Below are 12554 nucleotides of genomic sequence, written 5' to 3' on the forward strand. Positions count from 1 at the left end.
GAATGATGACAGGTTGGGCAATGGGTAGCAATTTTCCAAGGTGGTCATTACCCTGTCCACATACTGGGAAACTGAGGCATAGAAGGACACAGGGCTGAGATGCGGGTTTCAAGGTCCTGGACTAGATTGGTGGTGTCCCAGGAAACCAACCTATAGTCCTCCCCTCATCTCTGGGAAGTGGCTTTTTGATTCCACCACGGTACTTTCCCGCACCAGCACTCCTGTGTGTCAGCAGCTCAGTCTCCCATGGTGGGAGGGCACATCCTCAGCCTCTGCTTCAACTCAGGAAGGCTCTTTGGCAGCTGAAGGGAGTGGGTTGTGTAGGGAAGCAGAGCGAGGCCCCACGGAGCTGCGTGGTTGGGCGCTTGAATGGAAACCAGAGAGAAAGCAGAGGGGCTGTGTTTTTGTGAATAAACACAGGATTGGTGATGAGCTTGGAGACTCAGTTTCATCCTGACAGCTCTGCTAGGGAGCCAGCAGGACTTCCACTGCCTCCTCCTTGGTGACGAGATAGCACAGGGCCATGGCCAACCTGTCTGCACCCCTCCCTTGGTGTTGGGTTCAAGTTCAGGGGCTGGAGGGAGCAGATTCTCCTGAGGCCTTCTTTGTCTCCACCTTCAATAGAGAGTAGTGGGATGCCTATTCCCAGGTTGTTGAAGATCATCCAGTATCGGCTGGATTTTGATCATCTTTTTAAGTGCTAGAAGAAGAGGGTCAACAGGTAGGAAAAGCTAAACCAATTGGTTGCTCATTTCCTCTCATCCTCTTGCCTTAGAAAAATGGGAAGAAATTAAGTTGCTGCACCATTTGATACATGTGCCTTGCCCACTGAGCAGCCCAACTCTGGGTCTTAGCAGGAATGGGAGGAAGAGGCAGAGGGAACCGACGTTTATTAAGTGCCAACTCTGTGTTCAAGAATTGCATTGAATCCTCCCCTACGAGACCCTACTAGGTAGGTATTATTATCCCCATTTGTAAGGATAATTCTTTTGGGTTTATGTGGTTCATAAGCTATGAAGCCCTAATTTTTTTTAATATTTATTTAGTTATTTATTTATTTGAAAGTCAGAGTTACACACAGAGAGAAGAAGAGGCAGAGAGAGAGAGAGAGGTCTTCCATCCGTGGGTTCACTCTCCAGTTGGCCACATTGGTCAGAGGTCGGAGCTGCGCTGATTTGAAGCCAGCTAGCCAGGAGCCAGGAGCTTCTTCCGGGTCTCCCACGTGGATGCAGGGGCCCAAGGTCTTGGGCTATTTTCTACTGCTTTCCCAGGTCATAGCAGAGAGCTGGATCAGAAGTGGAGCAGCCAGGACTCAAACCAACGCCCATATGCGGGTGCCGGCACTACAGGTGGTGGCTTTACCCACTACACCACAGCGCTGGCCCCTGAAGTCCCAATTTAAAACCCAAGGCTCTCTGATTCCAAAGCCCGGTTTCTTGCCTGTCACTCTGTAGAACTGCCCATCTAGAGTGAAGATGGACTTGGTCCTGAACTCAGCCTGCGGGAGGAAATGGTGTACTGTCTTCTTTTTCTTCTTTTAAATTTATTTGACAGGCAGAGTAAGAGAGAGAGAGCAAAGGGAGAGAGAGAGAGAGAGAGAGAGAGCGAGCAAGCTACCTTCCATCTGTTGGTTCACTCTCCAAATGGCTGCAACCTCAGCAAAAAAACATGAGTCTGGAACTCCATCCTGATTGCCCACCTGGGTGACAGGGGCCAAAGTACTGGGACCATCTTCTGCTGCTTTCCCAGGCAGGTTAGCGGGGAGCTGGATCGGAAGCAGAGCAGCTGGGACTCCAATCAGCCTTTTGCATACGGGATTCGACTGTCTTCTTATTCAACACGGTCGCCAGAGCATCTTCCTTGACAGCAAAGGCCATGGCGCCAGTGGTTGTCCAAAAGCCTTGTTAGGCCAGGGACCTGCCTCACTGCATGAACGCATTTGTTCCCAGGATGTGGGGTACATGTCCCAGCAAAGGGTGACGGCTTATGGAGGGAGACGCTCTGTGACTCCTTTACTGAAACTTCCATTAGAATTTACCCTTAATCATTTATCAATAAATTTAGGGGTGCCCTAAACTAGAGGAACCTGAAAATTCATACTATTCTTACCTTTGTCATAAAAATAATAATAGCCAAATGGATTGAGGGCTCACACGCAGGCATTATTCAATAGGCTTCATATATATTATTTAACCCTCCAACAACCCTGTAAGAGAGATATTATTTTCTCCATTTTACAGATGAAAGGCACAGAGAGGTTAAGAAACTTGCCCAAGATTACACAGGAAGGAGGTTGTAAAAGTGGGATTTGAACTTCAAACCTGGATGCCTACCAATGACCTTTTCTGTTACCCGCCATCAAGGAAGCTTGCCTGAAGGTAGGAGGGTTGTTTCTGTACTTGGAAAATAATGTTCTGTTCTCATTTTCTATTTCTAGAGTGCCACAACCTTTTGCCACATAGAGCACAAAGGCTCTCTCACAAATACACATTGACTTGCTGGATGAGTCTGTGGCTTTAAGTCCTGAGTGCTTCATTACATAGCGTTCTTCCTCCCTTTCCTGCTCCTCGGCTGGCCGTCAGCACCTTCCTCTTAGGGTAGGTGACCACCGTCTGGTGGGGTCACTGTCCTGGACACCCACAGGTACTGGGGAGTGGCTGGAATCTCACTCCTTGGACACCAGAAACCTTAGCAGCATCACAGGTCTAACCCAAGAAACGCAGGTGGCTGACCCGTGCCGAACGTTGTGGTGAAGATTAGCATATGTGTTCCTGTACTGTCTGAGTATAGGAACCAGGGCCCCGCTGGGGAGAGAAGAGACCCTCAAAGACAGGTCTGCCAGGATCCCGCCCCCCGCCGTCTGGGGAGGGGGGTGAGACCGCTGCAGCCTCAGCTCTTGATTTTGGCTACTGAAACTCACATCTGCCAGCCCTTCGTGTGCAAGCCAGGGTCGCAAAATTACTCACTCTGCTCTGATGTGTAAAGAAAATAGTTTCATTTTTTCTCTAAATCACTCTGATGTCCTTTATGAGCCCTCACCTGCTGGGGAGCAAGAGGGAAAAACTAAGTTTAGCTCATAGAGTTTTTTTTTTTCATTGTGACTCAATGATTTAAACAGTTTCTTGAGGCTTAACTTGTGTATCTTTGGGATAAGGTGCCATCTTTCAGACTCCCTGCTGCTTCTGCTTGCTTCTCCCTAAGTGGCACTTGGGGTTCTGAGACTGGGTCTCCTGGCCCCTCCCCTCCGTGCTCTGCCCTCTTAAACTGAGTAGTGTGGAGCCACCACAGCAAGTCTCCCAGGAGGAACGAGGAAGGAACTCTGGCACCTTTGATATTCTCTAGTTTATTTCGTTCTTCAAGGAGGAGGCTGGAGAGGGCATGGGGCTGCCCTACAGGGCATATGGCCATGCCCGAGTTCTCCTAGCATCAGCTGGGTGAGGAAGCCTGCTAGCCTCCATCATGGGAAGTGGAGAAATCATCTCTTGACTCTAAGGCAGAACCTTAAGGACCAAGTTCAGGAGACTTTATTCTTGAACTTTGGAAGAATATAGAATACCCAGTTTTTGTTTTTCTTTCTTTTTTTTTAGAGATTTATTTATTTAGTTGAAAGAAAAAGAGAGAAGAGAGAGGCAGAGAGAGAGAGAGAGAGAAAGGTCTTCTACCCGCTGGTTCACTCTCCAGTTGGCCGCAACGGCCGGAGCTGCACAGATCCGAAGCCAGGAGCCAGGAGCTTCTTCTGGGTCTCCCACGCAGGTGCAAGTGCCCAAGGGCTTGGGCCATCTCCTTCTGCTTTCTCAGGCCACAGCAGAGAGCTGTATTGGAAGTGGAGCAGCCAGGACTCAAACCAGCGCCCATATGTGATGCTGGCACTGCAGGTGGCAGCTTTACCTACTGCACCACAGTGCTGGCCTCCCCAGTTTGTTTTTCAAGCTGTCCTCAGTAACAACCCTGACCTGCTGAGGCATTATGTCTACAGGTGAGGCACTCTAGGGTGCAGGCTGAAAAAGAGGAATTGTAAAAGGAATGGAAACACTGTGTTTGCTGAGAATTGTCCCTATTATTGCAATGTGGGCTTGGGATCATTGAAGAGGGTATGTGTAGTGGAATGTGCTTAAAAGTTCTCCTCCACTCTGCTGTCATGCCTGGGGAAGCCGTGGAAATGGTCCAAATACTTGGGCCCCTGCCACCCACGTGGAAGACCTGGGTGGAGCTCCTGACTCCTGGCTTCAGCCTGGCCCAGGCCTGACCATTGTGGCCATTTGGGGAGCGAATAAGTAGACGGAAGATCTCTCTCTCTCACTCTCTCTCCCTCTCTGTAACTCTGCCTTTCAAACAAACAAATAAATAAATAAATCCTTGACAAAAGGAACTCCTTCAAAAAGAGATAGCATAGTGTGTGAGTAACTATATGAACCCTGGATCTAAGACTAGGCCCTGATATTTCCTTGTGATTCAGACAATGTGACTTGTAGGTAAACTTAGCTTCCTCAGCCTTAAAATGGGATAATAGCAGTACTTTCTTCTAGTGTGGTTATAAAGCTCAAGGTCATTTTTCAAGAACTTAGACTTTTCCCTGTCTCAGAGTAGGCATTCATCAAATGTTAGCTGTAGAAACATGTATAATTTCAGATTTTAAACCTTAGAAACTTCTTGTGTGTAATATAGGAGAAAGAGCATGAATTTGCAAAACAACCTAAGGTATATAACCTTGAAAGCAAAGCATATGGCCACCACGGGGCTTGGTCTGAAAAATGAAGACAACAACCTTGTAGGATAATTGAAATAATGTATGTGGAACACTTAGCAAAGGGTGGTACCTAACTGAGGGTCGGCTTTTTTATGTCTGTAGCATGCCATCGCATAATTATCTCCTGTTGTGTTCTCAACTGGAAATCTTAAGCTTTTAAGATCCCCAAACTGGTGAGCACACACTAGAGGCTCGAGACGCATTCATTGACAGACTCCAGCGAGCCTTCAGATCTGGGGTTCCCATCCCAGCGGTTCTCCCCTGCCGAGCGAGGCTGGTCCTTGGCCACAGCATCAGATGTTCTAGGTGTGTATCTTCCCTTCTCTTTATTACTCGGTGGCCTGTCAGAGACATTTGTGTCTGCTTTACTCACATCGCTCAACCCACACTTGGAGAGCAATGTGTTTGCATAAATACGAGCAGATGAATTTCTAAAATATCACTTTTCCTCTCCTGGCACCGCATAAGAGAAATGAGCAAATATAAACAGAGGAGTAGCACACCAGAAATACAGCAGATGGGCTTCTGCTGGGGATCTGGACTTTCCCGGGGCTTACACATTTGGGAGATATGGGATTATGACAAAATCCACTTGTAACGTTCGTCCTTTTTACTTCTTGAGCACATTATTAATTGCTTAAAGACTGGGCTTAATGCACACTTTCAGCCCAAATTGTCCCTTTGGGAAACAAGCAGGAAGCTGTAAACGCTCACAGGAGGGCTTGTCTTCCTAAGCCTAGCATAAATCCGATTTGATTAAGGAATCCAGGAGAAGAGAGAGGAACAAAAGTTTATCTTCACTCCATGTTGCCAGGCAGGGCAGGGGAGAAAAGGAAACTCTTCACTTCTCATTTCAGATGGCTTCACGCTGATAACCAGTCTTATTGTGAATACTACAAGAAGTGGAAACTGATTCTACACACTCCCTGACCTCTCTCGATTTGGGCCTTGGGCCATCTCAACTCAGACTGTGTATTCTGAGAAATACATCTATGCAAGGGGAATTGATCATGAGTCATCCTTAACTCCAGCCTACGCATTTGGCCCAGATACTTTTCATTCATTCGACAGACTTTCTTGGCCATCTATATTGGAGGCTGCATGTGCTCCCAGGTTCATGTGTTGGAACCCAGTCCCTGCTGTGATGGTAATTGGAGGTAGAATCCTGATGAACAGGACCAGTGTCCCTATAGGAGAGACCCCAGGGGTGATCGTTTGGCCTAATGGTTAAGACGTTGATTAAGATGCCTCCTGGATTCGACGCCCTGTTCTGGCTCCTGACTTCTGCTAGTGCAGACCCCGGGAGGCAGTAGTGATGGCTCAGATGATCGGGTTCATGCCATCCACAGTGGGTTGAGTTCTTGGCTTCTGGCTCTGGCCCCTGCCCAGTCCTAGCCATTGTGGGAATTTGGGGAGTAAGCCAGTGGCTAAGAGCTCTCTTCTCCACCCCCTCACCCTCCCCTCCCCTGCACATAGCCATTTCTCAAATACATAGTTTTTTTTTGTTGTTGTTAAAGATAAAAGAGACCCCAGAGAGCTCCCTTTCCCCTTCTGCCACACAAGGACACAGGGAGAAGGCTGCTGTCCGTGGACCAGGAAGCTGGTCTTCAACAGACACTGAGTTCCCCAACACCTTGACCTTGACCTTTCTAGCCTCCAGAGCTGCAACAAGTATCTGTGATACTATTTAGTCTATGATACTCTGTAACAGCAGCCTTAAGACATTCTACTATGGACCCAGTACAGTACTTGGAGTGGGGATATAGCAAAGAACAAGATGGACATGGTCCCTGGCATTAAAAACTCAAGCCTAGTGGGAAAACAGGCACTTACCATATGGTCTAACCATTCATTAAATTATTCTGAGGAGAGGCCAGTGCTGTGGCATTGCAGGTAATGCCACTGCCTGCAGTGCTGGCATCCTGCGTGGGCTCCGGTTCTCATCCTGGCTGCTCCACTTCCGATCTAGGTTTCTGTTATGGCCTACAAAAGCAGTAGAAGATGGCCCAAGTCCTTGTGCCCCTGCAGCTGCGTGGGATACCCGGAAGAAATTCCTGGCTCCTGGCTTCAGATTGGCACAACTCCGGCTGTTGCAGCCATTTCAGGAGTGAACCAGAGGATGGAAGATCTTTCTCTCTGTCTCTCTCTGTAACTCTGCCTCTTAAATAAATAAATAAAAATCTTTAAAAAAAGTTCTGTAAAAGTAATAATGTCCATTTCTACCAAAAATCACATGTCTCAAGGTCTAGCCTTGGAGAAAATGGGAGGTAGAAGCTGTTCTGATTCTCAGAGCCTCCTTGGGGTCTTTAGGAGCTCCATAGAAGGGTTCTTCATCAATAGTCGACTTGACTGACCTCTTGTCTCCATGGGTCATCTCTAAGGGCCCCTTGATGGAGAACAGGGAGAGAGACAGAGAACTTCCATCCACTGGTTCACTCTCCAGATGGTCACAGCAGCCGACACTAGGTCAGACTGAAATGAGGAACCAGGAGCTCCAGCTAGGTCTCCCACATGGGTGGCAGGGGCCCAAACACTTGGCTCATCTCCCGCAGCTTTTCCCAGACCATTATGAGGGAGCTGGATCAGAAATGGAGCAGTCAGGCTGTGAACCAGTTCATCTGGGGATGCTGGGTTTGCAGAAGTGGCTTTTCTCGTGAAGCCACAATGCTGAATCCAACCCCACTTCCAATCAATATGTATTAACTCAGTTTTTACTGCAAGCATGTTTATCTGTTAAGATTAACAAAAGAGGTGGCATGATAGAGTGCAAGGACCACAAGTTTTGTGTTTTGTTTTTGTTTTTTTTTTTTTTAAGATAGATTTGGCCGGCGCCGCGGCTCACTAGGCTAATCCTCCGCCTAGCGGCGCTGGCACACCGGGTTCTAGTCCCGGTCGGGGCACCGGATTCTGTCCTGGTTGCCCCTCTTCCAGGCCAGCCCTCTGCTGTGGCCAGGGAGTGCAGTGGAGGATGGCCCAGGTGCTTGGGCCCTGCACCCCATGGGAGACCAGGAAAAGCACCTGGCTCCTGGCTCCTGCCATCGGATCAGCGCGGTGCGCCGGCCGCAGCGCGCCGGCCGCGGCGGCCATTGGAGGGTGAACCAACGGCAAAGGAAGACCTTTCTCTCTGTCTCTCTCTCTCACTGTCCACTCTGCCTGTCAAAAAAAAAAAAAAAAAAAAAGATAGATTTATTTATTTATTTGAAAGTCGGAATTACACAGAGAGAGAAGGAGAGCCAGAGAGAGGTCTTCCATCCGATGGTTCACTCCCCAGATGGCCCCAACAGCCAAAGCTGCACTGATCTGAAGCCAGGAGCCAGGAGCTTCTTCTGGGTCTCCCACATGGGTGTTGGGGCCCAAGGATTTGGGCCATCTTCTACTGCCATAGCAGAGAGCTGGATCGGAAGTGGAGCAGCCAGGATTCAAACCGGCACCCATATGGGATGCCAGCACTGCAGGCAGTGGCTTTACCTGCTACCCCACAGTGCTAGCCCCAAGACCACGAGTTTTGAAGTCAGCCCTGGGATCCAGTCTTCACTCAAACATTTATTAGCCACTTCCCCTGTGAGTTATTTTGTTTATTTTACTTATTTATTTATTTTCCCTTGCTCCTGTTTAATGATCTTGTACACAAAATGGAGAAAAGAATCCAACTCTGGTTTACTGAGATTCTAAGTGAAAGAATCACTAGAAAGGGCTTATGACAGAGCACACTCTCTAATTGCTCAGGAACTGTATTCTGTATGATGTAGGACTTGGCTTTGAAAGAAAACAGCGTTTGCAAGAATTCAAGCATGCAGCTGTGAACTATCTGACAAATGATAAACTTTATCTGCAGCCGGCTACCCATCTTGACGGATGCCATGTCTGTCTGCTTCTGCTGCCCTAACTCTGCAGCTCAAAGCACACCTCTCCAGCAAGTAACCTAACCAGGGGAGCCCAAGAGAATTCAGAATAACGGGGCAGGCATTTAGCCTAGGGATTAACACACCCATGTCCCACGTCCAAGTGCTTGTGTTTGATTCCCAGCCTTGGCTCTGCTCCAGCTTCCTGAGAAGGCAGACTCTGGGAACAGTGGTGATGACTTAGGTAATTAGGTTCCTGCCACCCATGTTGGAGACCTGGTTTGCATTCCCATCTCTTATGTTGGCCCTAACTACTTCCAGCATTTTGGGAATGAAAATGTGGTTGAGGATTTTCTCTCCGCTTCTCAGATAATATACATTTTTTTCTTCTAACAAAGAAACCAGAATGAGAGCTACTATTGTATTTTCTTCTTAAAAATAAGATTTGGGGTGGGGGGGAGCTGTCACTGTGGCATAACGGGTAAAAGCTGCTTCCTGACAGCACCAGCATCCCATATAGGAGCTAATTCAAGTCCCGGCTGTTTCCCTTCTAACCCAGCTCCTTGCTAATGGGTCTGGGACAGTAGCAGAAGATGGCTCAAGTGCTTGGGTCCCTGCACCCACATGGAAGACCCTGACAAAGCTCCTGGCTCCTGGCCTCTGCCTGGCCCAGCCCTGGTTGGTTGTAGCCATTTGGGGAGTGAACCAGAGGATGAAAAACCTCTCCCTCTCTCTGCCTTTGCCTCTGCCTCTCTTTCTCTGTAATGCTTTCAAATAAATAAATAAATCTTTAAAAAAACATATTTGGGAGGAGTTGTTTGTGGTAGGTGATTAGGATGCCTCGGAACACCTGCATCCCACAACAGAGTGCCTGGGTTGGAGTCCTGGCTCTGCTCCTGATTCCAGCTTCCTGCTAATGTGCACCCTGGGAGACAGCAGTGAGGGCCTCTGCCACTCATGTGGGAGGCCCAGATTGAGTTCCTGCCCCTCAGCTTTGGCCTGGCCCAGCCCCAGATGTTGCAGGCATTTGGTGAGTGAACCAGTGGATGTATGATTTGTCTCTTTCTCTGTGTATTTCTCTGCCTCTAAAATATACAAGATAAATACATTTTAAAAATTAAAAAATAAGATTTTCAATTTGTCATGTATTGTCCCTATTCTTTGCTTTACTTTTTTTTTTTTTTTTTTGTAAAAAGACTTTATTTATTTCTTTAAAAGGCAGAGTCACAGAAAGAGAGGCAGAGACAAAGAGAGAAAGGTCTTCCATCTGTTGGTTTACTTTGCAAATGGCCACAACTGCTAGGACTGGGCCAGGCTGAAGCCAGGAACCTAGAACTCCATGTGGGTCTCCCATGTGAGTGCAAGAGCCTGAGGACTTGAGCCATCTTCTGCTGCTTTCCTGGGCACATTTTTTTTTTTTTTTTTTGACAGGCAGAGTGGACAGTGAGAGAGAGAGAGACAGAGAGAAAGGTCTTCCTTTGCCATTGGTTCACCCTTCAATGGCCGCCGCGGCCGGCACGCTACAGCCGGCACACTGCACTGATCCGATGGCAGGAGCCAGGAGCCAGGTGCTTTTCCTGGTCTCCTATGGGGTGCAGGGTCCAAGCACCTGGGCCATCCTCCACTACACTCCCTGGCCACAGCAGAGAGCTGGCCTGGAAGAGGGGCAACCGGGACAGAATCCGGCGCCCCAACCGGGACTAGAACCCGGTGTGCCGGCGCCGCAAGGTGGAGGATTAGCCTAGTGAGCTGCGGCGCCAGCCTCCTGGGCACATTCTCAGGGATCTGGATCAGATCTGGATCTGGATCGAATCAGTACCCATACGGGATGTCGGGATTGCAGGTGGCGGCTCAACCTGCTATGTTACAATGGGAACCCTTTTACTTTTGTTTTTATTCACTGGAAATATGATCTCTTTTCTCCAAGGAGATTGGAAATGCTGCACTGAAGATGGGATTCTTCGGTCATGTTTGACAGGGAGACGCACAGCAAGAAGGCTGGTTACATTCTTCAATACCCTCGAACTGGGAATCCATGAGTCTTGTAGCTCAAGAGAGGCTAGATTCCCCCAAGGAGGCTGCAGTGACAGCTCCCACTGACCGTCCTGCACATTCCTCCTGAAACCTTCATGCCACTGATCCACACATTGGTAGGATTTGTCACATGGTTGAGTGGTGGGGCTGGTGCAAAAATCTCCAAATGGAGTATGTTAACTAAATAAAGACTTACAGTTTTAAAACCTGGAAACAAATTTACTGTCCCAAACATAGGGTTGCTCCATGAGCAATCCATAGCTCTATGGATTGCTAGGCAACCATTAATAATTGTAGTTGCAGGGCTGGTGTTGTGGTTCAGCGGGTTAAGCCTTGCCTTTATCATAGGTATCCCATATTGGAGTGTTGGTTATAGTCCTGGCTACTTTGCTTCTAATCCAGCTCCCTGCTGATGCCCCTGGGAAGCAGTAGAAGATGCCCCAAGTCCTTGAGCCCCTGCCATCCACATGGGAGACCTTGATGGAGTTCCTGGATCCTGGCTTTGGTGGGGCCCAGCCCTGGCTTTTGTGACCATTTGGGGAGTGACTCAGTGAACCAGCAGATAGAAGATCTCCCTCTCCCTCTCCCTCCCTCCTTCCCTCCCTGTCTCTCTTTCCCAATTGTTCTGCCTTTCAAATAAACAAATCATTTAAAAAAAGTATTTACAGTTGCATAATTGTCCATAGAATGACAGGGAAAATGAATAAGATAAATTTAGCAAAAGTAGCATGCATGATTCTAAGCCTGGAACAGGAGTGCAGCTGGGTTAAAAGAAGGTCCATAAAGTGACAGGAAGGAAACACCCTAAACTGTTAGCCGCTGAGGGTTGAAATGATGGCTAATTTCTTGTTTGTAATTTTATTTTTATAACAAACACGTATTATTTACATAGTTTTAAAAAGCAATTTGAGGGGCTGGCGCCGTGGCTCACTAGGTTAATCCTCCGCCTGTGGCACCGGCATCCCATATGGGCGCCGGGTTCTAGTCCTGGTTGCTCCTCTTCCAGGCCAGCTCTCTGCTGTGGCCCAGGAGGGCAGTGGAGGATGGCCCAAGTGCTTGGGCCCTGCACCCGCATGGGAGGACCAGGAGAAGCACCTGGCTCCTGGCTTCGGATCGGTGCAGCGCAGGACGTGGCGGCCATTTGGGGAGTGAACCAGTGGAAGGAAGACCTTTCTCTCTGTCTCTCTCAATGTCTATAACTCTACCTGTAACATAAATAAAAAAATAGATAGAAAAATAAAAAGCAATTTGAAATCAAGTCTTCTGAGGTCAAGGACATGGACCTCCTGAGAAGATTTTCGTGTATCCTTTCCAGAGAGGACTTTTCACTATTCACCCACGGACTCAGCCGAGCCGAAGCGGAAGCGAGCAGAGGCAGTGCTCTGAGGGAACTTCACGGGGACCGGAGCATTCACCTTTATCAAGGCGTGAATCTGGTCTCTTCCCAGGGCTAGAGCCGTTTTCTTTGTAGCTGCCAAAGCCTCGCCTCTTGAGGTAGAGCTTTGCTTTTTGCAAGTCATGGCATCTGGTTTTCTGCTTATGCGGGATAGGGGTGGGGAGCTGCAGCAGATAAACCCAGAGGTTGACGGCAGCCCCCACTGCAGGCTCCAGTGAAGCGGAACGAGGCTAGCGGCTTGAAAATCCAAATCAACTGGGTTTTTTTTATTTCTTCTGGTTTTAAGCACGTGCCTGAACTTCCTGGTTTGAACCTAAGAGAGAACCAGATGACTTGTGATCAAACCGTGTCACCCTCGGGATCCAAAACAGCCTATCTCAGGGGACGGTTTATCATTTTTTTCCTCCAAAAAATTCCCCTGGCAGTCGTGTGACATTCTCGGGCCTGATGCCTTGTAACCTGTGTTCCTTGCACGTGTGGTTTATCTTCCTGTTCTCTTGTGACAGCTTCGACTGTGGGCTGGTGAGGCAGAGCC

At 48.4% G+C, this 12554-nt stretch overlaps 1 long non-coding RNA gene across 15 annotated transcripts in view; it reads left to right on the forward strand.

Moving 5' to 3' along the window:
* LOC108177689 (uncharacterized) overlaps positions 1 to 11281 on the forward strand; it is a 28522-nt gene extending 17241 nt beyond the window's left edge. For 8 of the 15 annotated variants that reach the window (XR_016210791.1, XR_016210795.1, XR_016210793.1 and 5 more), the window contains 6 exons: positions 776 to 952; positions 2241 to 2378; positions 4850 to 5053; positions 5605 to 5894; positions 10517 to 10739; positions 11026 to 11281. This is a non-coding gene — a long non-coding RNA (uncharacterized LOC108177689). Of the gene's footprint in view, positions 1 to 775; positions 953 to 2240; positions 2598 to 4849; positions 5054 to 5604; positions 5895 to 6716; positions 7530 to 10516; positions 10740 to 11025 lie in introns of those variants that run through there. The other 7 variants (XR_016210785.1, XR_007923509.3, XR_016210787.1 and 4 more) reach the window with 6 other exon arrangements.
* Positions 11282 to 12554: the final 1273 nt, after the last annotated feature.

Source organism: Oryctolagus cuniculus, chromosome 7, assembly GCF_051225735.1.
Source record: "Oryctolagus cuniculus isolate XC-2025 breed Fujian yellow rabbit chromosome 7, ASM5122573v1, whole genome shotgun sequence".
Classification (NCBI taxonomy): domain Eukaryota; kingdom Metazoa; phylum Chordata; class Mammalia; order Lagomorpha; family Leporidae; genus Oryctolagus; species Oryctolagus cuniculus.